This window comes from Rhodnius prolixus, unplaced genomic scaffold (assembly GCF_049639745.1).
Source record: "Rhodnius prolixus isolate KJV_2025 unplaced genomic scaffold, Rpr scaffold_1, whole genome shotgun sequence".
Taxonomy (NCBI): Eukaryota; Metazoa; Arthropoda; class Insecta; order Hemiptera; family Reduviidae; genus Rhodnius; species Rhodnius prolixus.
In genome coordinates, this window is record NW_027411581.1 from 52,030,928 (window position 1) to 52,055,907 (window position 24,980).

At 34.3% G+C, this 24,980-nt stretch overlaps 1 protein-coding gene across 5 annotated transcripts in view; it reads left to right on the forward strand.

The window, feature by feature from the left end:
- The window catches only part of LOC141461832 (tRNA dimethylallyltransferase), a 498,974-nt gene that overhangs the window by 231,785 nt on the left and 242,209 nt on the right, over positions 1 to 24,980 (forward strand). For 2 of the 5 annotated variants that reach the window (XM_074143218.1, XM_074143228.1), the window contains one exon: positions 3,999 to 4,031. The exons of the other annotated variants lie outside the window; for them this stretch is intronic. The gene's annotated coding sequence lies outside the window, so the exon portion shown is untranslated. The remainder of the gene's footprint in view (positions 1 to 3,998; positions 4,032 to 24,980) is intronic. 5 annotated transcript variants of the gene reach the window in all.

The following is a 24,980-nucleotide window of genomic DNA, read 5'->3' on the forward strand; positions in this document are numbered from 1 at the left end:
AAATAACTCTACGTAAGTTTTAAGTTCGTGTCATTTCTAAGTATATATATTTAAAACAATACAGCCTTATTACTGTGGTTGGTATTACATATTAGAGGAGGAGGGTAAAGTTCGACAGAAATACCATGGTGTGCATATTTGATTGGTTTAGATCAGTGAATAAACAATATTGTTACCTTTCTTCAAGGATGTATATAGGTTTATAAGCCAGGGATTGCATGCTATATAAAAGTGCTATGTAATTATACTGTTTGATTCTGCTGTATAATAATTTTGCTCTACTTTTAATTCTTATTGCTTCATTTACTTGACGTTCTAAATGTATACCGTCTGAAGGAAGATGTGTCATTAAGTTCATCTCTATAATCAAGTGAAAGTAGTATTGCTTCTTCAGGCTTCATACTGGATGAAGTTAATAAAAAATTCGGTATTGGAATCATTCAGTGGTTAACTTGCCTAGTGGAACTTAGCCATAAGTCTAAATACTCGTAGAAGGTAAAAAAAAAAAGAATATACTAAAGCTACAGGAGATTGATCCCCAGTTGACCACGCTGGGAAAGAATTGTAATTAGTGAAGTATTTCGCATCAAAATACTTTTTATGGACTCCAGATCAGCGTTATCGCATATTATATTAATTTCAGCAGATGGTTTTGGAAAATTGATCTCTGCGTGTGCCTATTGCATTGATTAGTTCCACAATTGAGTTTTCTTGCATTTTCTTTTTATTTAAATACTTATAATTTAATTGCGTCAACATCGGAGGTACTTTATTTTATTTTATTTTCTCCTTTCCAGCATCATGCAGTTATTTTCTATTTGAAACAATTAATAGCGTGAACCAGAGTTATCGTAAAAAATTAAAAGTATTAGGGTGAAGGGACCAGTAATTGACTGCTTAAGAAAAAATTCGAGTTTAAGATAGAATAACTTCCGTTATTTTGGCTCCAGGTGTAGGTTGTAAAATTGTACCGCTCCAGTAGGATGTATTTTATTTTATTAATATTTTAAAAGCAATAAATTCGATCTTTATGTCAACCAAAAATGACTTTATTTGTAAGTATGTCAATGACCCAGTAATTGACATACCGAATTTTCGGTGGAACCAGTGTTTGACATGGGGTGGGACCAGTAATTGACATACTAATGTATTCATGAAACGACATAAGGTATGCATTCAAAATCACTTTTAAATCTAAATAAATCACTTAAATCACCTAAATCACTTTTTCAATTGGATTTATAAAAAAATCAGTCTTATTCATAATTAATTACAATCAGTTCTTAAATAGGCAAACCTAAATAATCTAATATTTTTTCATCGTTACTCTTTTTTATGCAATTTTTGACGATCAACCCTTACACAACTGTCCTACCGGACAGTTTTAATTAAATCTAAACCAAGACAGGTAATTTGAAGAACAGCCCTTTCTTTCAATAGTACCAAGGAGATATTAGCTAACATGCTTGTTAGATCGTACACAATGTCTGTCGGCTCGCTTTTATCTCTTTCTCTCAACTCTTCCGCTCTCTTATCCTTTCAAGTTTCCGCTAAATATTTTGTTGCTTAAACCTTTTTTTTTGGGAACTTTTTTGGTTCTCACTTTACCAAACTCTACTTCCGATTAGACTATGTGGTCACATCCTTGTTTTATTCATTCCGCCTATAACGCTGCTACCGATCGCAACTACGCGACTTTGTGTTCGAGTTGTTGGTGCTTTCTAGTGAACCAAATTTCTCCTACGCTTCCCTTCTTTTGGAGCGCTTCGCTAATATTTTCCACAATCTGTGCTGCCAGTGTCATTTGCTTCGAAACCAAACTATCTGAATGTAATTCATTCTTACTTTCTGCATCTATTCAGTGTTTTATTGTTTATTATTAATGAGTTACCTCTTGGGCACATGTATATTATACATTGTGTGCACGTTCATCGCGTCCCACCACAGGTTGTAAGCATTCGCACTTATAACAGTAATAAATAAATGAAACGTCAATGAAAAAAAAACTAGATTAAAAAATATATATCTGTTATTGACTCTTTAACTTGGAAAGGATAGGTATTAAAATACACATACCTACAAATAAACCACTGATATTCACTTAACTAGGTAACCAATTGACAAAAATATGTGTTATTAAAATAGGCACACCATAAAAGAAAAAATGAATGAAAAAACAAAATATTCATTCGGAATACATAGGAAATGAACATCATAATATATCTTATGTAATTGATAATTAGCCACTTGAAATTACAAGCCATTTGAAAACCTCACACATCAACGGTTTTATTAAATTGGTAACGTTCTCCATAAAGTAGTACAGGGCGATCCAACCTTCACGTCTTTGGGGATTAAAAATGGTTTTCATACCGATTTCATTTTTTTTTAATACAGTTTAGCCTATTTAGCCTATGGGATGCTATATATTCGTCTTCGGTCAACATGTCTGTCAATTGGTAAATACAATAGATCTTACAATCTTTTTTATGTTATTATTGTGTAACATCACAAAGTCACCAACTCTCCACGTACTCGTATGTTTGATTTCGCACCTGGTACTTCTCTTAAGGGAGCTTCATTTTTCCCCTGGCCGTTTTATTTGATGGAATTCTATGGTTCAGCCATTTCCTCCCTTTCTTCTTTGTCATGTGGCTAGGACCCAAAACTGAGGGAGAATGAGAGATTTGCCAACTCCGATAAGTGGGCGTCGTTTTTATCAATCACGTAGGCCTCGGATGCTGTTCGGCGATCACGATTATTCCAGTTTGTTGTTCATACATTGTTGTTCTGTAAAGAATAATCATTCTGCAAGCCCTCTTGAAATAAGGCGTACATTTGCTAATTCATTAATTTAAACATATTTTGTTGGAAGTTTTACTATTTATTTTGCCGATTTTTATAATGATTTTATTTTACAATGATTGAATTTTTAATTATAATAAAATTTATCAACCTATCTTATCATTTTCCCAGGAAGTCAATCACTGGTCTCAAACAAAAAAGCTGTAGGACTAGTAATTGACATACATGTCAATTACTGGGCAGATTGCTGTTTCAAGGACCAGTGATTGACAGCCCCATTTTAATCCTCAATGCTTCTTATAATTAAAAAAAAAACTACATAAATGAAATCTACAAGTAATACTAATTATAACAGAACATTGATAACCACACGAATATATGAACAAATAAACGAAAAATAAGAAAAAAGGAAAATTATTTTCTTATCAATCCTCCTTAGCAACGGCTTGTTTTTTCCTTGATTTTGAACTTTTAACACAAATAACCTTCCACTGATACCAAGGAACCTTCCAATAATTAATATTTTTCTGGAACCGCTGCCCAAAGGCTTCTCAATAACGAAATTGAAAGAATCACCACTAAAAACGGCTCATATCCCTTATAATACCAGTTTATTTCTGGTATGTCAATTACTGGTGCCCAGTCAATTACTGGTCCCTTCACCCTAAATATATTTAAAAATGTTTGAATTTTACTTAAAATGAAAAACTTGAAGCAGATCAACTTTAGCAATATTCTCTGATACTTCTCCAGCAGGAGCGGGATACCCCTTAATTTCTCAAACTAAATTTCGAGATAAACACAGTTTTCGATGCATTAAGTATTGAATTTAAGTATTTTTAACAATTACTGATTGACAATTGAAGTAATTACGTTTATTGGTTTGAGAAGTTAAAAATTTAACTCAATACTTTAATGTTGTATTAATTAACTCAATACTTTAATGTTGTATTAATTAACTCAATACTTTAATGTTGTATTAATTAACCCAATACTTTAATGTTGTATTAATTAACTCAATACTTTAATGTTGTATTAATTAACTCAATACTTTAATGTTGTATTAATTAACTCAATACTTTAATGTTGTATTAATTAACTTAATACTTTATACAATTTAAAAAAAAACTAGCCTTAATTTTTATTGTATTTTTATTTTTTGAAATTATATACTATGTTTTTTGTCCTTACAGGTATGTTGGAAGGTCGATTGAGAGAAAATTTTTGTAAGTACAAGTAACTATTTATTATTAATTAAGTGGTAATAGCTGCATTAAAAAACAGGAGAATTTTAAATGGAATGGCGGCAATATCGGAACCTAATGAGCCAGACATAAATTTAAATTTATAAGTATATTTAGGAAGTGTCTGGTTTCAGACATTTGATTTGAAAACGTCATCAAATTAAAACTTTATTTCTCTAACTTTTATCTAGAAATATTTGGTATTATTATTATTAGATAGATAGATAGATAGATAAAGTCTTTATTTTCCTTTTATAATAACAAAAAAGTAAACAATCACAAAAATTATAAATTACCTTTAAAATAAATAATAAATAAGAAATCCTTCTTTAAATAATAAGACTAAACAAAATAAAGACATACACTAGGTCTGAGACCATCAGCGGGGTTGTTGTTTGTACCTTATGATACCATTACAATGTATTATTCATTTCTCATACTTAACTATTTTTTAACTAATTATTATTATTTTATAAGCTATTTATTAAGAATTTTTATAGAAAACTATTATCCATATAACAATATTTGCTACTTTTATTTATTTCACTTGATTTTAGAAATTAAATTCTGCTATTAATTCTTTTCTATACCTCCATGCATCTTTACAGTAATTAATAATCGGTCTCCATTGGAGATCGCCATTTAGATATTTTAGCGTTTCTTCCATCGTCAATTCACTATTTTTAAGAAACGCTTGCCGAAACTCTTTCGAAATAGGGCAGACTGACAGAAAATGATACAGGTCTTCCGGTAGAGATTTATTACATAGAGAACACAGCCGACGTGGGAGTTCTCTTGAGGGTGCACTATTGAGATAAAGCAAGCCTCCTCTGGCTTTCAAGATCCATTTTATGTCATTAAAATGGAAATGGTCATTTAGATATTTATTATTACTATCTAATTCATAATCTAATTTACAATATAAACGACCAGAGGTAGAACTTCTTGCCTTATTAACACAATTTTCTTTAATAATTATTTCTAATTTGGAGCGCACTTTTCCAAACACCATTTGCCACATATCAATATTGTCTAAGGTTAAATTATTTGTTTCAATTTGCATACCACAGTGTTCTATTAGTTTTAAAAGATTGTTATACCAAGAGGTTTTCTTGCTTATAATTTCTTTTGTTATAATTTTCGGATACCTGTTATCGGGCAATGCAAGTGTTTTTAAGATATAATCTTGATGCAGTTGTAGCGTGTGCAAATATGGGGAATTAACATCAGTTTCTATATATAAGAAATAAGTTGGTGTATTGAATGGTAAACCAAACATTCTTTTGAGAAAATACAATTGAAATTTGTTTACCTCTCGATATTCGCACCCACCCCAAATTTGTGCTGCATAACACAGTATTGACCTTAATGCGGAATAATAAAATTTTAATTTAGCGGAATATGGTACATTTTTATTACTTATAAAACTATTCCACACTGTGTTCAAGCCAAATTTTGCTTTTGCAATCCTATCTTCAAAGTGTTTAGTTAAAGAAAGACTTGGTGTGAGTAATATTCCTAGATACCTATAACTGTTTACTATTTCTATTTGCTCCTTCTCTAAAAACCATTTCTCCCTGCTTGCCCGTTTGCCCCCATTTTTAAACACCATTATCTTTGACTTTTTTAAGTTAATCTGGAGATTCCACAGCTTGCAATACCTATTAATTGAATTTATCATTTTTTGTAATGAGTACGAATTCGATGCAATTGCCACTATATCATCGGCGTATGCTAAAATTTTTATATTAACATTATTAACTTTAATTCCGCCTTCTTCGATGAAATCCTCTAGGTCGTTTAAAAATAATGAAAACAAGAGCGGGCTTAGCAAACAACCTTGTCTTACCCCCATATTTATATCAAAAGTATTAGTTAAACCTCCCTTACACCAAACTGAGCTCGTCGTTCCATTTACTCAATCTTTAATAGCTTCCACGAACTTAGTGGAGATCCCTAACGAGTGCAATTTATAAATCAAGGCATGCCGGTCAACCCGGTCAAAAGCCGCAGATAAATCCACAAAAAAAGCATACATTTTACCTCTTTTTTTAGTAATGGATATCTCCGCCAGACTCATTAAGGTATAGATGTTGTCACAAGTTGAGTAGCCCTGACGGAATCCTGCCTGGAACTCTTTTAATAAGTTATTATTTATAATGAATTCCGTTAACCTCTTTAACAGGAGTCCAGTGTAAATTTTGCCAATAGTGTTACCAAATGAGATCCCTCTATAATTGCTTGGACAGTTAATATCATCTTTTTTATATATGGGAAAAATGATTGAGTGCTTAAAGCACGCAGGCGTTTTTCCTGTTTCATACATTTTATTGTAGACTTTCAGCAATAGCTGAAGCATTTGGTCAGGAGCACTTTTGTAAAACTCGTATGGAATACGGTCATTTCCAGGGGCTTTATTATTTTTTGAGTTATTTAATACGAGTCTCAGTTCATTCATCGTGAAATCTTTATCCATACCAACATCTAGTACCAATGGTTCGACATAAGAGATTTTATCATTAATCAAGGGAGGATTGTACAAATTTTGAAAATAGTTTAGCCAATTTAGAGCACTTATTTCCGCGCTTATTACAGAGGAACGCTTTTTGTAGGTGTTAACTAAGTCCCAAAAATGTTTTGAGTCATTTACCATTTTGAATTGCTCTATTATTGCTAAATAATATTGCTTCCGTTTTTCGTTGCATACGGTTTTATATTCGCGCTTACTATCAGTATAATTTTTTCTATCTTCCATTCCATTAGTATGCCTGTACCTATTTAATAGATTAAATGTTTTCAGTCTCATCCGTTTACATTCTTTGTCGAACCATTTTTGATTCCTTCCTCCTGGTTGTGAATGATTAAACGAAAAATTATTATTATTATTTTTAATGGTCCACAACTACCCTTGAGTAATAATAGGCTTAGTAAGTTAGTAGGGTTAAGTTGTTAAGCGGTTAGTGTGAGTGCATTGCTGGATTGATGACGCATTGTCTGTGTTATTGTCCGTTGGTTGGGATATCCTCATGATCTGCCAAAATTCTTAAAGCAGTGGCTGGTCCAACCCACTGTTCATCCCCTTCTCTTAGCAGTTCTTTAATTAAGAAAAAGAGTTATTGCTGATTCTTTCATTGATCAAGAGTTTGTAAAACATAAGAAATAATGATGGTTTTGGTTTTTTTCGACCGATGTTGATGTATGATTTTTTTGGGGAATATCGAGGTGCGGTTATAAATAAATACAATTTTTTTTGCTTTATACCAACGTTTCGGTAATTTTTACTACCTTCTTCAGGGTATTGTAAAAAAAGTTTGCGAAGTTTAATATAGAGGAGCTATATCATCATAACTGTTGAGATGATAACTCATAAAAGAGATGAGAAGTTTTTAAAGGCTTTTGCCACAGGAAGTATTTTTTGAAAGTAAAATTCTTTCTTATTTCTCTACCGTACAGTTTACTGTTGGTACCTAAATTAAGATCTTTTTTAGGTGTGAAAACCTACGTTCATATAGTAATGAAAGAATATAGAAGTTGATCTTTAATAAAGATTTGTCCTGGCCGTTGCCGGTAAAATCTCATCATACGCACATGCCTGTGGACTCAGCTTGCCAAAGATTTCCATACCCTAGAGGGCGATTGGCAAACAGGGAAGCCATTGCGACCTCCTCCTGACAAAAGAGGCTTGATTGAGACACTTTTTTTTTGCTCTTAGAAGGATAAACTTTACCCGTTTAGACGGTCCAGGAGTTTTCCCATAGTCTCTTTTACGCACTGACTCCTCTACTCTCGAAGCGCCAGAGACATCACCAACTTACACCAACGATTACAGCACAGTTGTCCGAGTTAAGTAGCATTCTTTCCTCCTGCCATAGTCTCCATAGGGGCTACAAACAAACACCTGGGGCGGTACACATTGTGAAGACATTTTTTTTGACCTTCGTGCGTTTAAAAAGAAGGCTCCAGTTAGAGGCGGAATCTCTAGGAAGATCAGAACCGCTGTTTTTATTAAATTATTAGCATTTTTCGCAGTAACGGCCCATAAATTCCGTGTCTAAACAAAAATGGTTATCAGGATTGCAGTATTAGAACGGACTAATTCTTATTTAGAATAAAGCATTTCCTGCCACTTTTTCTCCAAAATTTGTGTTTGATTGCAAAATAAAATTAAAGAATAAAGAATTAATAAAATTACAAGAAACATCAGAGCAAGTGTTAAATGTAACCGACAGAGCTTCGTTATTTTGAAGGCCTCACTGGAGCTTCTGGTACGAGTGTTAAACATAATCGTCAATGGTACTTGTTTAAAACGTTTTATCATTTTTTTTTTTTTTTTTTGGTAACAAACACATGGCGCATTACTGGAAACATGTAAGATATTAACACGCACATGTTTGGTCGATTGTAGGGGTATTTTATGAATTAAAACACCCTAGGGCTCCCTAGGGCTAACTTGTAGAGGCCACTGCTGGTTATATAACTTCTTTCTTTTGGTTGAAGTCAATTGATGTATTTACAGTTCTTATTCCTTCTAGTTATTTCATTTTTGTCACGTTATCTGGCTTCAATACTGAGCGTGTTTTTGAGGATCCATAGACAAACGAAAAAACTAAAATTTACTTTGAGATTAAGTATTCTATTTTGACGCCGACCATAGAAAGAAGAAATGACTGCTAAGACTTATATAGCCTTCGTTTAGGCCTGCTGCGGCATTGTATTTACTGTGCATGTGCAGTACATGTGCTAGAAAGTACCAAGTATTGAATGTGCTAAAAGCAGTGCGATGGAACTTCTCTTTTCTTGGAAGGACAGCCAGGTAGCTAACCTTGGGTTGGCTAGCACTAAGGTTGTTGAAAAATGTGAAATGTTTTTCTACATTTGGTCTGAAATTTGGTAGAATTTTTACCTTCTTGTAATTGGTAAAAAGAAGAAGAAAAATTGTCTTTCGGATACCTTCTTTTCAGATAAAGACTCTTCGCTTTTGTTTGTAATTATTTTTATGCAAATTTATTTTTAAGCTGGTGTTCATTAAAGAAATGTTTCCCTTAAATGTCCTTATTGCAGTAAAACTATCTGCAAGAACAGTAAATGGAATTGAGGGACAGAAAATAGGGGTTTTCTTTTGTAGGTAACTGCTTGTTGAAGACAATGTGTGTTGAAACTTTGGCTATTTACAATATTTATCGAACTTAAGTGAAACTGGAAATAAAAATAATATTCGGTCATTCAAAAATTTAATAATTGAAATACACAATACAATCCTCAAACTAATGTGGACCTACGGACTAGAGCTGTGGGGTTCAGCCAATCCTACAAACATACGGACTGTACAGAAATTTCAGTCAAAACTCCTCCGACAGATAGCTGACGCTCCTTTCTACGGTGACTAACCTCACTCTTCACAACGACCTCAACATTTCCTTCATAGACCAACTCGCCAAGACTAAATATCAAAAATTCCATACTACTCTCTCGACCAGCTCTAACCCTCTTGTACTGTCCCTCGCTACCTCAGTCATCCGTGACAATCCTCCTCGCCGACTGAATCGTCAGTGGCCCCGAGACTTCCTTGAGGTATGAAGATGATCGTCATCATCAATATTGATAACCTGTAGAGAGTGCTACCGCTGGGTAGTTTCTCTCCTCCTGCCTCTCACGCATTCATCTATCCTATATTTCCTATTTACTTATTGTATATACAGATTGTAAATCACGAAATAAACTTAAAATAATAATAATAATAATTGAAAATATTCTCTTTATTAGAATCTGTAAAATGAATGCAAAGTATGTAATGCCTATACAATCAGAAAAATGTTTGTGGGTCGTCCGCACTGCTCAATAGAAAATAACATATCAAGAGACCATCGCTGCATATCCGGTGCCGCTGCAGCGCTGTAAGGTGCGGCGTCGAAGCATGCACCATACTTTTTGAGGTCCAGAGAAGTGACGATCTCTTCATGAACCATAGCTTCGAGTTCAAAGCTTGCTGCAATAAAGACTGTTAGCATCTCCGTTCGTTCAAATTCTCCTACATTCTACAAACCTCATTAGTACCACTTCTGATCGCCGTGCGTTTAACTAAGTAGCCTCTCAGCACATTTCAAGATGAAGTATCTCGTTTATACTAGTTTTGTAACCGTCAGAGCCCATTTTATGCTATAAAAAAGTTGGCGAGACGGTCTAAAGAAAGGTATTGGACGATTTGACTGCAAACGTTCCTTTACTAATAAACAAATTACCAATTACCTTTGAATTTTTGTTACAAAATAAATAAAACTTATTATTTGCTTGCATAGAAAGTGATCCATCTTTATTAAATTACGCAATATAAGAAGATATCAATAATTAATTGAATTATTACGGTGAATAACTTCTGTAACTTTTTATAAATTATGTAAAATTGTGCCATTGATAAAATTTTATCATTGCATAATCATTCATGATTTTTTTTTTTTTACATTTTTGTAAATCAATCAATATTATTAGCACTTAAACGGTGGTTAATAATTTTATCTGTCCTGATAAGTGATAAATAAGATAACATTAGAAAAGTATATCTGAAGGCTGAATATTTGGAGGTTAAAACTGTATGACGCAGATGTGTCTTTCAATTTCTGGAATATCTTACCAATGAATGGACGCTGTTAAATAGGACTCAGTAAGTTGAGAGGCTAACTGGACTGTTGTAGTTCAATTTTAATCGCTTGGTATATTCTAGCAAAGTTTTTAAATTATGTTCATTGATATTTCTGTTGTTTGCTAAATCGTATTAAATCTGGATGGAATGTGTAATTGAGAGGGTAGCTTTATAATTAGGAGTTATTTGAGTTGTTTCACTCAAAGAAGAGTTGCAAATAAAATGATTGGTAGAGTGCAAGGAATTTTCACGAGAATGTATTGCCAAAACCTTAGAAATCGCTTCAGTGAAGTTATACTTCCAATTCAAAGGGCAGGGTGTTGCTATAGTGGTTCATATTTTTTGGAAGGTATAATTTACCCTTCTAATCACTTGGCATGGCTTTTCAAACAATGTATTTATTCACAATGTTACATGTTATTGCTCTTTCTTTCATTGATAATATTGAAAGCATATATACATACAAACAGAAACCATTATATATATATATATACATAAATATTTATTATACATTTATATATCGTAAGGTTTCCTCTATCATATGTAATTAATGTATCCGGTAAATATAAAAAATGATGGTCAACCAAGTTCAGGGTTAAGGGAAATTTTAATCACTGATATTCACCTATCTTGACCTCCATATATATACAAACATACTCACCTAATAATGTGAACACTAACCCCATCCCTTCCTTTAGTAACCATTATTCAATTAGAAATTATAAATAGCCAACAATGGGAACTTTTCATGTACCACACAATATATGTACAACTTTGATTAGAAAATTCCGGTTTCAGTTTAACCTTGACTAAATTACAAAAGAAATAAAAAAAAAAAGGTCATTGATTCGTCTGATAGTTCTTAATGACGTAATCAGTTTTGGTTATTTAAGCCATCGTTCTTCTCTTTAGGTAATGTAAAAGAGGAAAACTATTTCTTCACTTTGGGAAGCTGACAGTTGATTACGAACCAGCATTCGGTATTAAAGTTAGCTTTGAATTTCATGTCCGTTATTGTGGTCGTTCATCGATTTGTAACACCAATCTGATTGTCTTTAGAAGAGGTCTTTAAGATCTTGAAGTCTTGTTTTATAAATGGAAAATAAAAGTAAATGAAACTGTAAGCAATGTCTTAAATGAGAATGAGAATGCAAAGGAGAGAAGGTGTAATCATATCACATCCCAGACTTGGATGCGGAGAAATAGGAACCCGGAGGTGTTGATATAGTCGCCTTGTATTCCCACATGAGACTCAAAAGAGACAATATTTTACAAATCTCTGCAAGCTGCTGCAAAGTTCACTAGGAAAATACACTAAATTGACTTAACTAAAAAAGTAACTATCTTAACTGACTTATTTCACTATTATATGAACTACCTGGGACCAATGGTGCTGAAATTGGGTTCAGCTAAGCCATCGTATTCCCACTGCATGTAGCCACCCCAAATTCTTCGCATAATTATAGACGCCCCTTTTATATCCTATAAGTTACCACTAACTCATCTTGAAAACCCTAGGAGCCTCCTGAAGCCCAGCAACAAGGCATTTCAAGTTATTGAGATTGGGCTAATGCTTTTCATTGTTTTGTTGGCCATCACATTTATTGCTCAGGTCATCTTAAGAATGAATTTTAGGGTTATTTTTTGTAAAAAAAAAGAATGTCATTTAGAGGCGACATAGCTTCTCTCTATCATAATCCTAACGTAGAATCGCTCCTCAAATAAAGAAATGGCACCGCATAATATGAAGTGTTATAACTTAGACGATGCACGAAGTAAAAATAGTCAAAAAAACAGGTTTAAACACACATTTGACTTCCTCTTAACGCAGTTTATTAAATTATTATTTGAAACGTGGAATTTATAGCAAAAACACGGTTGATTTCAATCTTGCGCATGTTCACATAGTAACAGTAAATGATTCTGTTTAATGAAGAGTTACCGCTCATCACACCTAGAACCAATTTAAATTGATATACTTGAAATTGATGGAAAAAAAAAGTCAATCTAAACCAAAGTGATAATAGGATTAACATACACTATCTTCCTACGAGGGTCGTTTGAAAAGTCCGTGCAAAGTCAGAGAGATAGCACTACTGGCGCGTATCGAGGTTATGTTTAGTTAGTAGCATCTCTTGGAAGAACACACACCAAGTTTCAGCCAGATCGGTCTATTTCTTTGTGTTTGGCATTAGTTTGAATCGAGGAAGTCGAGTGATTTTCAAAAAATGGACGAAAAAGAATTTCGTGTATTGATTAAACACTACTTTATGAAAGGCAAAACGCCTCAGGAGACTAAAGAGAAGCTTGATAAACATTATGGTGACTCTGCACTTTCGATTAGAACAGTTTATAAGTGGTTTCAAAATTTTCGGAGTGGCCATATGGGCACAAGTGACGCTGAACGTTCTGGACGCCCTGTTGAGGTTACTACTCCAGAAATCATTGATAAAATCCATGATATGGTGATGGATGACACAAGAGTGAAGGTGCGTGAGATTGCTAGTGCTGTGGGCATCTCGAATAAACGGGTACATAATATTTTGCAATAACATTTGGACATGACAAAGCTATCCGCAAGATGGGTGCCGCGATTGCTCAGGCTTGACCAAAAACGAAATCGTGTGAAGTGTTGCAAGGACGGTTTGCAGCTGTTCCAGAAGAATCCGCAGGACTTTAAGCGTCGTTTCGTCACTGTGGATGAAACATGGATACATCACTACACTCCTGAGACCAGAGAACAATCTAAACAATGGGTTACCAAGGGGGAATCTGCGCCAAAAAAGGCGAAGACCGTTCCTTCGGCCGGAAAGATTATGGCGACTGTCTTTTGGGATTCGCAAGGAATAATCCTCATCGACTATCTGGAAAAGGGTAAAACTATTACAGGTGCATATTATTCATCGTTATTGGACCGTTTGAAAACCGAGCTGCAAGAAAAACGCCCACGATTGGCCCACAAAAAAGTCCTTTTCCATCACGACAACGCACCTCAGCAGTTGTGGTCGCAAAATTAATGGAAATAGGGTTCCAACTCGTTTCACATGCCCCCTATTCTCCAGACTTGGCTCCCTCGGACTACTATTTGTTCCCCAATATGAAGAAATGGCTGGCGGGAAAAAGATTCTATTCAAACGAGGAGGTGATTGCAGAAACGAATGGCTATTTTTCAGACTTGGACAAATCCTATTATTCGGAAGGGATCAAAAAACTAGAGCAGAGTTAGACGAAGTGTATAAGCCTAAAAGGAGACTATGTTGAAAAATAAAAAAGGTTTACCCCAAAAAATTAAGTAGTTTTTATTTTTGCACGGACTTTTCAAACGACCCGCGTAGTTAAAATTAAAAACCATTTCGACATCTTAAAAATTTCATAAAATTCGGAGAAAAAAATACAAACGCACTTTCGGCGAATTGATTTTCTTCCAATTCGATACTTTGGCTAAAAAATTCACATTCATAAATACAATGTTAAAACACCCTTCACACCGACCTCGGCATTCCCTTCATAGACCAACTCGCCAAGACTAAATGCCAAAACTTTCATACTGCTCTCTCTACTTGCTCAAATCCTCTTGTACAGTCTCTCGCCTCCTCTGACATCCCTAACAATACTCCTCAACGACTGAATGGTAGCTTCTCTTCTCCTGCTCTTCCCGCTCCAGTTCAACTCATTCACCTCCTATTTACTTATTGTATATATTTAAACAGATTGTAAATTACAAAATAAAAAAAAAAGAAGAAGATATTATAACAGTACAATAAACTGAAAAGGCAATTTAGAGAATTGCTTCATCTCCTCTGAAGAACTTCTCTAAGACAAAATTTTAAAGAAAAGAAATTGCTATTCAAATAACAGCAGCTCAGAAAATTTACAGATTATCTTCTATGCTTTAACACAAATCAAGCATTAAAATCTTTAGCATCTTTAGAGACGAATTCTCACAGATTTAGAGTGATATTAAAGTATTTAATCAGTTAATCAATAGGATTATAAGCAAAGAGTATCACTTCTTGCGAAATCTAGTCTAATTCATCCGATTTGAATGCGAGAGTTTCCATTCAGACTGTTGTGTTTGCTGGTACCTCTTCTCAGTTGGTCTAAGTATCTCCTTCCAAAACAATTTTGGTACCAAAAGAAATTAAGTATTTCCTAAAGGGCTTGAAATCATATTACAATTTCCTGTTGTTTAGGAAATGTAGCGATTCAATTCCTTTTTTTTATACAAACAAAAATAGCATTGCTACGGAAGATGGCTTAATATTTCTTGGATTCAGAAAGAACTAATTTTAAAGTTGATGTTCATTTCCTTATAAACTTCCTTGTATTGCCATTATCCCGTCTACTTCTCTTCTTTTTTAAATCATTTATCGGACGGATGTTGTTTTATAGCTTTAAATATTATTCTCGTTTTCGTAACCAGATGTGTTTTACCAGAAAACATGGCCACTACAAGTTTTTAATTTTTATTTTCTTGTAAGCCTTAACTTGAACCTTTTTAAGAGGTAGGAGTGTTATTCTTTAAAGTGGCTATGGTTCTTTGTCTTAAGTTTAAAAAAAAGATAATAGCTATATACACAGGCACTAATTCACCACTGCCAACCAAGCATCTTCATTAAGCTATTCAAACAAAATTTCATTATGGCTAAATTTTGGATCAAAACTGAATGAATCCCCGGTGCTTAGTGTCATCATCTATTGAGAACCTTCATTGGCTCATAAGTCCATTCCGGTGATACAGCTTTTCCACTCGGGAACAACCCTTCTTGTTCAGATTAGAGAGAGATCAGCTTCATGAAAGATTTGATACTGATTATTAGGCATGATGCCAAACTTTCGAAAAAGTCTAAAGAATGTCCTCAGTTGTTGGCGCCAGTCATCTTTGATCCTAGTCAGGGTATTCTCATACGACACCTCCTCCGACAAGTTGGGTTCTATTTTTAGAAATCCTAATGCAAAGGTATGAGTATATTTATTACAGATATCATATTATCATTGCTGGAAATAATGGTGACGTAACTTTTACTAAACAGGAATCGATTCTAATGATTGTCATCCGGTTTATATGAGTATTTTATTTCTAATTAAGTTCATAAATTTAAATTAAATTCATTTATATTCTATAATTTAAAACTTTAAAATTTCTATTTATTATAATTAATTTTAGCATTCCAAATAAATGCATACACTTTACTGACTTTACATTTCTGAATGTGGGGATAGGGCTTAAAGTGTTCCCATTAATTGGTACGCCTTAAGTGAGGACAGGCATCGAAATTCTAGTTCAAGGAAATAAGTATCAAGTGAATAAACAAAATATGAGGAAAAAGGCTACAGAATTAAAGTACAGAACTACCTTAGCCAAAGTCTGCGACATATAAGCAGATTCGACCCTCTCATTGGCAGACAAGTGACCCCATTTCTCCGTTTAATTATAAAAAAATACGGCTATGGCCATACGATTCCTGTAGTCCAGCATATCGAAACTGTCATTTTATCGTTGACATACAATGTCATCGCGGTTATTTCTTACATTCTGCTAGGGGAATCACTAATAACCAAAGAACTGGAAGTGCTGTTATGCTGAATGGAGTTTCTTGGATGGCTCCTTAAAATTAGTCCCGCTCATTACAAGTATACATGGTGGAAAACCCTTCTCAGAATCGTTTTAGAGAAGCAGTGGGAATTAGTTTGCTTTGAAGTGACACTTTAGTCTAATGTGCGACTTAATTAACTGAATAATATTATATTATACAGTAGGAAATTGGCTGTGTGGATATGTTACTTTACTCAAATGAATATTATGAATCCTCGCGATTTATGCTTATATATTCTAATTCCCCAAGTACATTCATTACGTAAATAGCTGAGATAATGTTGGATAGTGTTCGAATCAAATTTTTAACGTAATGTTATCATTCCATGCTGAGCCAGAATTATTTATTATTGGTTTTTACGTTTTTATTATTATTTATTTTATTATTTTATTTGTTTGTCATTTTTTTTTTAGCAGCCACTGTAATTGAGTTGCGTGACTTTTTTTCTGCAATTTTATTAATGGTCGCCTAAACTTTTGAGTGATACTAAAAAAAAATAACCTTTTTTCTAGAATTTAAAGTTGACTTTTTACTGGGAATCGAACCCAGTACCACAATGCATATTAGCTTTGCAGGTCTCGCCTCTTAACCCGCTCGGCTACCGTAGCGCCTAATTGCCTATTATTTGAGGCGGGGTTTAACATCCAACCTCGTACTATCACCCGGGAGCTGAATCACATATTTTTCTATTCAGATTTTTTTTTCTAACCAATTAAAAGTAGCTACTCGCGTGTATTAAACTGAGGATCATCCACACTTATAAGAAACAAGAATAATATTTTGGTTATGTAAGGAAGTCAGGTAAAAAAACAACAAAAAAATCATTTGACGTGAAGTTCGTGTAAGAGGATAAGGTCCATTGGTCTTCAAGTCACTGCAAACGGATCATCTCCCTTCTCCCATTTCATTAGGGTTCTCCACATTGTAACTTCCTGCTCATTCTACTTATTCTATTTTATGAGGCTATTTCGTAGTTTATCCTTCTGCTAGAGGCGGACACTGTCCGCACATCTATTACGCTCATTCAGAACTTCCTTTCTAATAAAAGAAAAATACACCAGCCAGATTTTTTTTTGGGGGGGGGGAGAATTAACAGATTTTGGATTTTTTAAAAATGATAATCAGTTAATCTGAATTTAAATTTCTAAAGCTTTATTAAATAATTGCTTTTGTAAAAATATTCAAGTCAGGGAATATTTAAACATCTTTTATCAGAAGTTATAGAAGACAGTGGACCAAAGTAATTGCTCCACATTAAAAACATTGAAATTTTGTTAAGTTAATTTCTAGCAATTATAAAAGTTAATTGTATTGATGAAGGCGGGAGGGCTGGGGTAGTTACTAATAACATGGTGTAATAAAATTTATAATCTCTCCCATTTTGAAAGTTTGGCCAAAAAGCGTGACGTAAGTGGGCCCCCCCTTGATGCTTATTTTGCAAATTATTATTATTTTTTTATTTGTTTCTTAATTTAACGATTTTTTTTAGCTGGTACATTAGCACGCGTGCTTTTCTTTCTTTGTACCTAGTAAATATAGTTTGCTTTGTTTTACTGCAATAAATAATGGGCCCACTACGTATTTCAATCACTAATAGTAATTGAAACTAGAAGACACATGATTTACATGATTAACTTTATTGAAATTTACAACTGCAGGCACAAATATCAACAAGTAAATCAGATGACTGGACACGTGACATGAGAGGAGTTACCACCAAAAATAGTGGCTTTCCAATGAGTCAATTATTGGGCTGCACTGTCGAGTAAATCGTGGGGCCAGCGCCGTTTCAATCGACGGTTCGGATTGTCAGGGAGATTAAAAAAATGAAAACTGGTCAGTGAGAGAGAGTTAGGATGTGCGAAACTTCTTGAATCGAGCGGAGATTAGATCTTGAATAAACGGTAGTTCTAGATCTGAATAGAATTCGCGATAGTATTTTAAAATTGTAAGTTGTTTAATTCCGGGACTTCCGGTTATGGGATAATGTTGTAATGTTGTTAGGTCCCATGAGGGCACCAAAACGAACCATATAAAGTTGGAGAGCCACCCGCGATTTGGCTTTTTTTTCAGCTAATTTCAGCACAAGCAGACTACAAATTTTGTAAAAAGATTTTTTTAGGAATTTGGATACCTTGAAATAAATATTTCCTATTAACACACAATATGACTTTCTTACCAAATGTTAGAAATAAGAAGATCATGTATAAGCAGCATATGGTCTAGTTCTATTGCTATTTTCCACAGTCGCAGTCGCAGTTGGTGTATTTAAGACTGTTGAATCATCGAAGGAAAGCAGACATTTATGACATCACATGGGTAGATTGTAAGGAAGGGCTGGCGACTGTTGGCCGGGCGACAAAGGTGGCGCTACTCTGTATCCAGGCGTCAGTTGAGCATTCTGTATTCTCAGAAGCGTTTGATTATGCGCCAGAAAATTTTCACTACTCATTGGCACAGCTGTACAAAAAAGTACATCCGGATGTAAGTCATGTAGTTTGAGACAGGAAGCTTGAAACTGTACCCTCCTAACGCCCTTCCTGTTTGGCTGAAGACTTGTAGGCACTGCTATTCAAATAATGCACTTCTTTGAAGTGCGAATGGAACTTTTGATTGCTTTGAGGTGTTACTATGGGGTAATTAAACCCGCGAATCCCAGAAAGTTCAAATCAGGTATCAGGTGGGTATTTTTGGGTATCGTGATCACAGCTTTCGGGTAAAATCGTACTACAGGATGGTCCCACCTTTATAGTTTTCCCAACTAAGCCTAAACGTTGTATACCATTGTCCATTGTCCTCTGTTCCTAACACGCCTATTATTACAAAATAAATAAATAAAATAATTTTTATTTAAGGATTTGTTTGAATACATAACCATCTATTGTTTACGAGGACTGGAAAAAACCAACATTTTAGTATTTACTTGTAATACCTCAATTTACCAATACATTGGTGGAAAAAACACCAGCCCTATCTTTTTCAATATTCAATTAGTTTAAGGAATAGTTGCTCCGCAGCCTCTTTCACTACTCTCTTATCCATGACAGTCACGAGGTAACAGTGACTCTCTTCTTCCACTACTTACTTCTTCATGGCTTCCAGAAGATAAGGATATCTTGAGCGCTGCATTCCTTTCTAGAACAACACAATAGTAACTAACTGAATGGTGACTTCGCTAAATGTTAGGTGCTTAGTGATAATATTCTAGTGTGAATGCCACACTTTATCGACACTTACAACTAGACTTAAGTAATACGATTTATTCAAATTTACTATTTCGAAACATATCTGTTACTAACTATATACAGATGGTAAGTTCGTACATTATTTTAAACTAACACGTTAGAGTGAAGCCTATCATCTTTAAGTCGGTCATTTCAGATCATAGCTGCCGAAAAAAGAAATTTTATAGAAAAATATTTAAATTTGTGCATGTGCAATCAGCATACCAAGAGTAAAGATAATCTCAAAGTGCTCTAAATAAATGATAATTCTGGATAAATGATTTCCTTCAAACACGGCACTTTTACAAAAAAAAACAATGTTCATTACAATGAAGTACCATTGAATACATGAAAGTCTACCTATCTCCTCTCATAGAAGTGTTTTTCTTAGATGCACTTGAACATTTATAATTTATAAATGCATACAAATAAATAAAAATCAATGTTTAAATGGTATCTTTCACTCATTGATCACATCTTGATTCTTGATGGCCAATCTGCTTTGCTAAAGGCAAAATATTTCTCAATTTAGCTACGTAAACAGTGCTTTATGGTATATAATATAATAAATTTCCATTTGAATAACGAAATGAATTAATAAAGGGTTTCATTGAAGTACCGGAAGTGAACTTGCTTTTCTTTCACCCCTAGGCGCGATTAACAAACACCCTTTAAGAATAATTGCAGGAAGTCTGTCGTACCTTCCATCTACTTTAAATATATATACTCAGGCGCACACCACTTCTTTATCCTTTTCATTCTTTCAGCCATTATATTTATTCTCTCAGATGGTTGATTTCATTGTTCACTTAAACCCCTCCCCGCTTTGCAGTTTGCAGAAGTAATTAGCCCTACATCGTGAAAACGTGGTTTAGTTTAGTATCCTTTCTTTTACATAATATGCTAATTTTGGAGCTGCATTTGAAGGAAATACTTGCACCACCCATGCTATTATTTCATTCTAAAGATTTAACAATTTCTTGTCCTCAGCATCCATAATTGTTTAATCGACAACATAGTTTTAGTGCACGTAACTGCATTTAAGGCATGGCACCACCAAAGACCGTACGTGTCTGGAGCTCTTTACAGACACTACCGGATTCGGGTCAGCTATTTCTCAATACAAATGTCGTTCATTACAGGACATTGAGCTGTAAGAGACTCCTAGGGCGAGTAAATTTAAGGAAAGGCTTCTTGATTCGTTATCGGAAATTATATTATATTATTATCCTGCCACTGAGTTTAAGGGTCTACCATGTGCGATTACCTCGGTATCCATTCTGTTCCATGACGTTCCTCTTTACCAATTCTATTCCTGACGTGTCCTTACCAGATCTGTTTCTTTTATATTCTACATATCTTCTCTCTCAAACTCCCGTCTCTTCCACCTTGTCATTTCTCATTTCTGCCTAAACCTTGTTTTCACCATCGACCAGAATCTCCTATAAATACGTGGGTCGTTTGAAAAGTCCGTGCAAAAATAAAAACTACTTAATTTTTTAGAGTAAACCTTTTTTATTTTTCAACATAGTCTCCTTTAGGCTTATACACTTCGTCCAACGCTGCTCTAGTTTGTTGATCCCTTCCGAATAATAGGATTTGTCCAAGTCTGAAAAATAGCCATTCGTTTCTGCAATCACCTCCTCGTTTGAATAAAATCTTTTTCCCGCCAGCCATTTCTTCATATTGGGGAACAAATACTAGTCCGAGGGAGCCAAGTCTGGAGAATAGGAGGGATGTGAAACGAGTTGGAACCCTATTTCCATTAATTTTGCGACCACAACTGCTGAGGTATGAACTGGTGCGTTGTCGTGATGGAAAAGGACTTTTTTGTGGGCCAATCGTGGGCGTTTTTCTTGCAGCTCGGTTTTCAAACGGTCCAATAACGATGAATAATATGCACCTGTAATAGTTTTACCCTTTTCCAGATAGTCGATGAGGATTATTCCTTGCGAATCCCTAAAGACAGTCGCCATAATCTTTCCGGCCGAAGGAACGGTCTTCGCCTATTTTGACGCAGATTCCCCCTTGGTAACCCATTGTTTAGATTGTTCTTTGGTCTCAGGAGTGTAGTGATGTATCCATGTTTCATCCACAGTGACGAAACGACGCTTAAAGTCCTGCGGATTCTTCTGGAACAGCTGCAAACCGTCCTTGCAACACTTCACACGACTTCGTTTTTGGTCAAGCGTGAGCAATCGCGGCACCCATCTTGCGGATAGCTTTGTCATGTCCAAATGTTGATGCAAAATATTATGTACCCGTTCATTCGAGATGCCCACAGTACTAGCAATCTCACGCACCTTCACTCTTCTGTCATCCATCACCATATCATGGATTTTATCAATGATTTCTGGAGTAGTAACCTCAACAGGGCGTCCAGAACGTTCAGCGTCACTTGTGCCCATATGGCCACTCCGAAAATTTTGAAACCACTTATAAACTGTTCTAATCGAAGGTGCAGAGTCACCATAATGTTTATCAAGCTTCTCTTTAGTCTCCTGAGGCGTTTTGCCTTTCACAAAGTAGTGTTTAATCAACACACGAAATTCTTTTTCGTCCGTTTTTTGAAAATCACTTGTCTTCCTCGATTCAAACGAATGCCAAACACAAAGAAATAGACCGATCTGGCTGAAACTTGGTGTGTGTTCTTCCAAGAGATGCTACTAACTAAACATAACCTCGATACGCGCCAGTAGTGCTATCTCTCTGACTTTGCACGGACTTTTCAAACGACCCTCGTATAGAACTACTTTAAAGTTATGATTATCTTGGAGATTTCCCTGGCACTTTTTATATATTTACACGTGCTTTTTAGGTGCTTAATAGATTTAGTAAAACCATTTTCTACGTGGTTTAATCTATTCTTTATTTATTATTATTATTACAAATAGATAAATAAATGAATAAAAATATAGTTTTTTGGAGAATCTTTAACCGAATATGCAAATTTGATTACGTTATTGGTTGATTACTTAAAGAGTTGTTTAAAGAAATGAGTGTATATTTTTTGGGGAAATATTCATACTATTTCTTTAATTGTATAAGGGTTGATAGTCAAAAACTGCACGAAAATGCGTAACGTTGAAAGACACCCTCCTTTGACATAAATATATAACTGTAGCCCTAATAAAGGCAAGAAATGTCTAATAGTCTAATTATCTAATGAGAGTACATCGGTCGGTATGGCACGATAGAAAGTTTTATAACGATATTGAGGTGTCACTTTGAAAAAAAAAAAAATTAAAAAAAAATCTTTGCAATTCATCAAAAGTATGTAATTAATAACCTGATAACCTAATAACCTAATAAAATCATTTACATAAAATGTACAATGTTGAAATTTTTATATATGTCTGAACACAGAGATATGATTACAATACGTTCTTATTAGAAATCTTAACAGTATTTTTTTTATATCTTCCAAGGACTGGACACTCTTTATCTGTTCATAAAAAAAAAAAAAATTATATTTATATATATATCGCATTATTCATATCTTTAAAAATTATTTCAACGTCATTCAACAATCAACTACAACTTGAAGAGCTTGACATGTGAACTAGCCTCTGCTTTCTTTCTTCACTTTAAATAGAGAAATAGTTTCTCTATTTATGTATATGTTACCGTGAAAGACCGAAATTGGAGAATGTCAAGATTCACTTGGTGAATGTTGAGATTCATGTAGTCGCTTGGTGTATGTCCGAAATATTTGCTAAATATCCTTATTTCTGATTCATTCACCATGTTCTGATAATGAGTGTTGAATAAAAATATTTTTGTTAGGTTTTTAAAGCATACTTTATTATTAAAACATGATATTTTTCAAAACAGGAGAAGGCTTAAGCAACAGCTCATGTAAATGAACGAACTTGAAAACGAAAGTAAGAAATTACACTAATTGTATCTGAGATAAGCCTCAGGACCAAGGCCAGAAGCTTGTTTCAGGTCGCTGGATAAGTTGTGGTTCCTGATGGTACCCACTCTTTGAAGTGGCATAGATTTGACCTCGTTTCATTATTTGTAAGAATTTTCACATATTTCTTGATAAATCTGATTGAATTCTTGATATGTATTTTTTCCGTGAATTTGAGAAGAGGATAAATGTAACACGCTATCACAGAATCTTGTCTTAAGGATCTGCCGCTTGTTGGCGCTTTAGTTATTAAAGTTATTATAACTTTAAGGGTAGCTGTACTCTTCGGCTTGAGGTTAAGGGATCTGGAGATGCCCCTCCAAGAATTTGAAGATTTTTCATAAAATACAATTTTTATACAATTTACAAATCTTTTCAAATTCCTTCCAGTATACAAGATTTATCCAGTGATCGTGCGAAATGAATAGATCATAGTTTCCCATCGGACAATATTTATTTTTCTTTTTTCCAACTGCACACAATGAATGTAAATTTTCCTTGGTACAAACAAAATGAAAACATTCGTGTGAAACTAACTGCTGAAAAGCATTATTTTTAATTTGTGTTATATTTTTATCAATTATTGTTTTCCATTTTTATTGTGTGTAAACATTTAATTTGAATGAGCCTTCTCAAACCATTATCACGCCAGGAACTCGTGACAATCGGCGGAAATTTGCCCTTGGCAGACTGGAAAAACAAAAACATGTTTTTTATGCCGGTAGATTTGTGGGCTGCAACGTTCACAGTAGCCAATACATGGAAACCCGAAGATATGTTGTATATGAAAGTGGCATGAATGACCATTGATTGTACTTTTGCTTCTCTCGCTAAAACTGCTAGAATGTTCGGCGCTTCATTGACCGAGCAACCACACTAAGAGGAAGTTGAGGTCATCAGAGGCATGCAACTACTACGTCCTTACATGACAAGTTAGCGCAAATGTTGGCTTAAAGTTAGGCTTGCATATTAGTTCGGTTACTGTTCTCTTTCTGGATCTCCTTTAAGAGATAATTTATACAATAGGAAGATTTTTGATTTATAGCATTTTTTCCACTAATTTGAAAGCTATTTCAGCATCATTTTGAGCAATAAAATTTATGATTCTTCCATTTAGAAATAATAAGAGTTTATATGCTGTAACAGATAAGAACTAAGTACATATTACTTGTGACAGTAAAGTAGATAAACGTTACAGTTATGATATATATGGGAAGGTGTAGCTCTACCAACCCCAACGAGTATCATATTTTAGATATTGTCTGTAACGGGGTCACTTTTAAATATCATATGATAATGTTAAATATATATAAGGCTTTGCGTATTTATAGGCGATAGTATGTGAAATATTTATTACATTATTGGGCGTGAAAAGCGTCGGAATTGGAGCACAAGATAGTTGTGATGATGAAACTTGTTGCTGTAGTAAGATCAGTCGGTCTCGATTGTGGAATGTAGAGCTGAATATTACACTGCCTGCTTGAAAAAATTCAATACAGTAAAAGCTCCTTATTCGCGCTTCCTTCATTCGCGTTTTCACTATTCGCGGATTAAAAA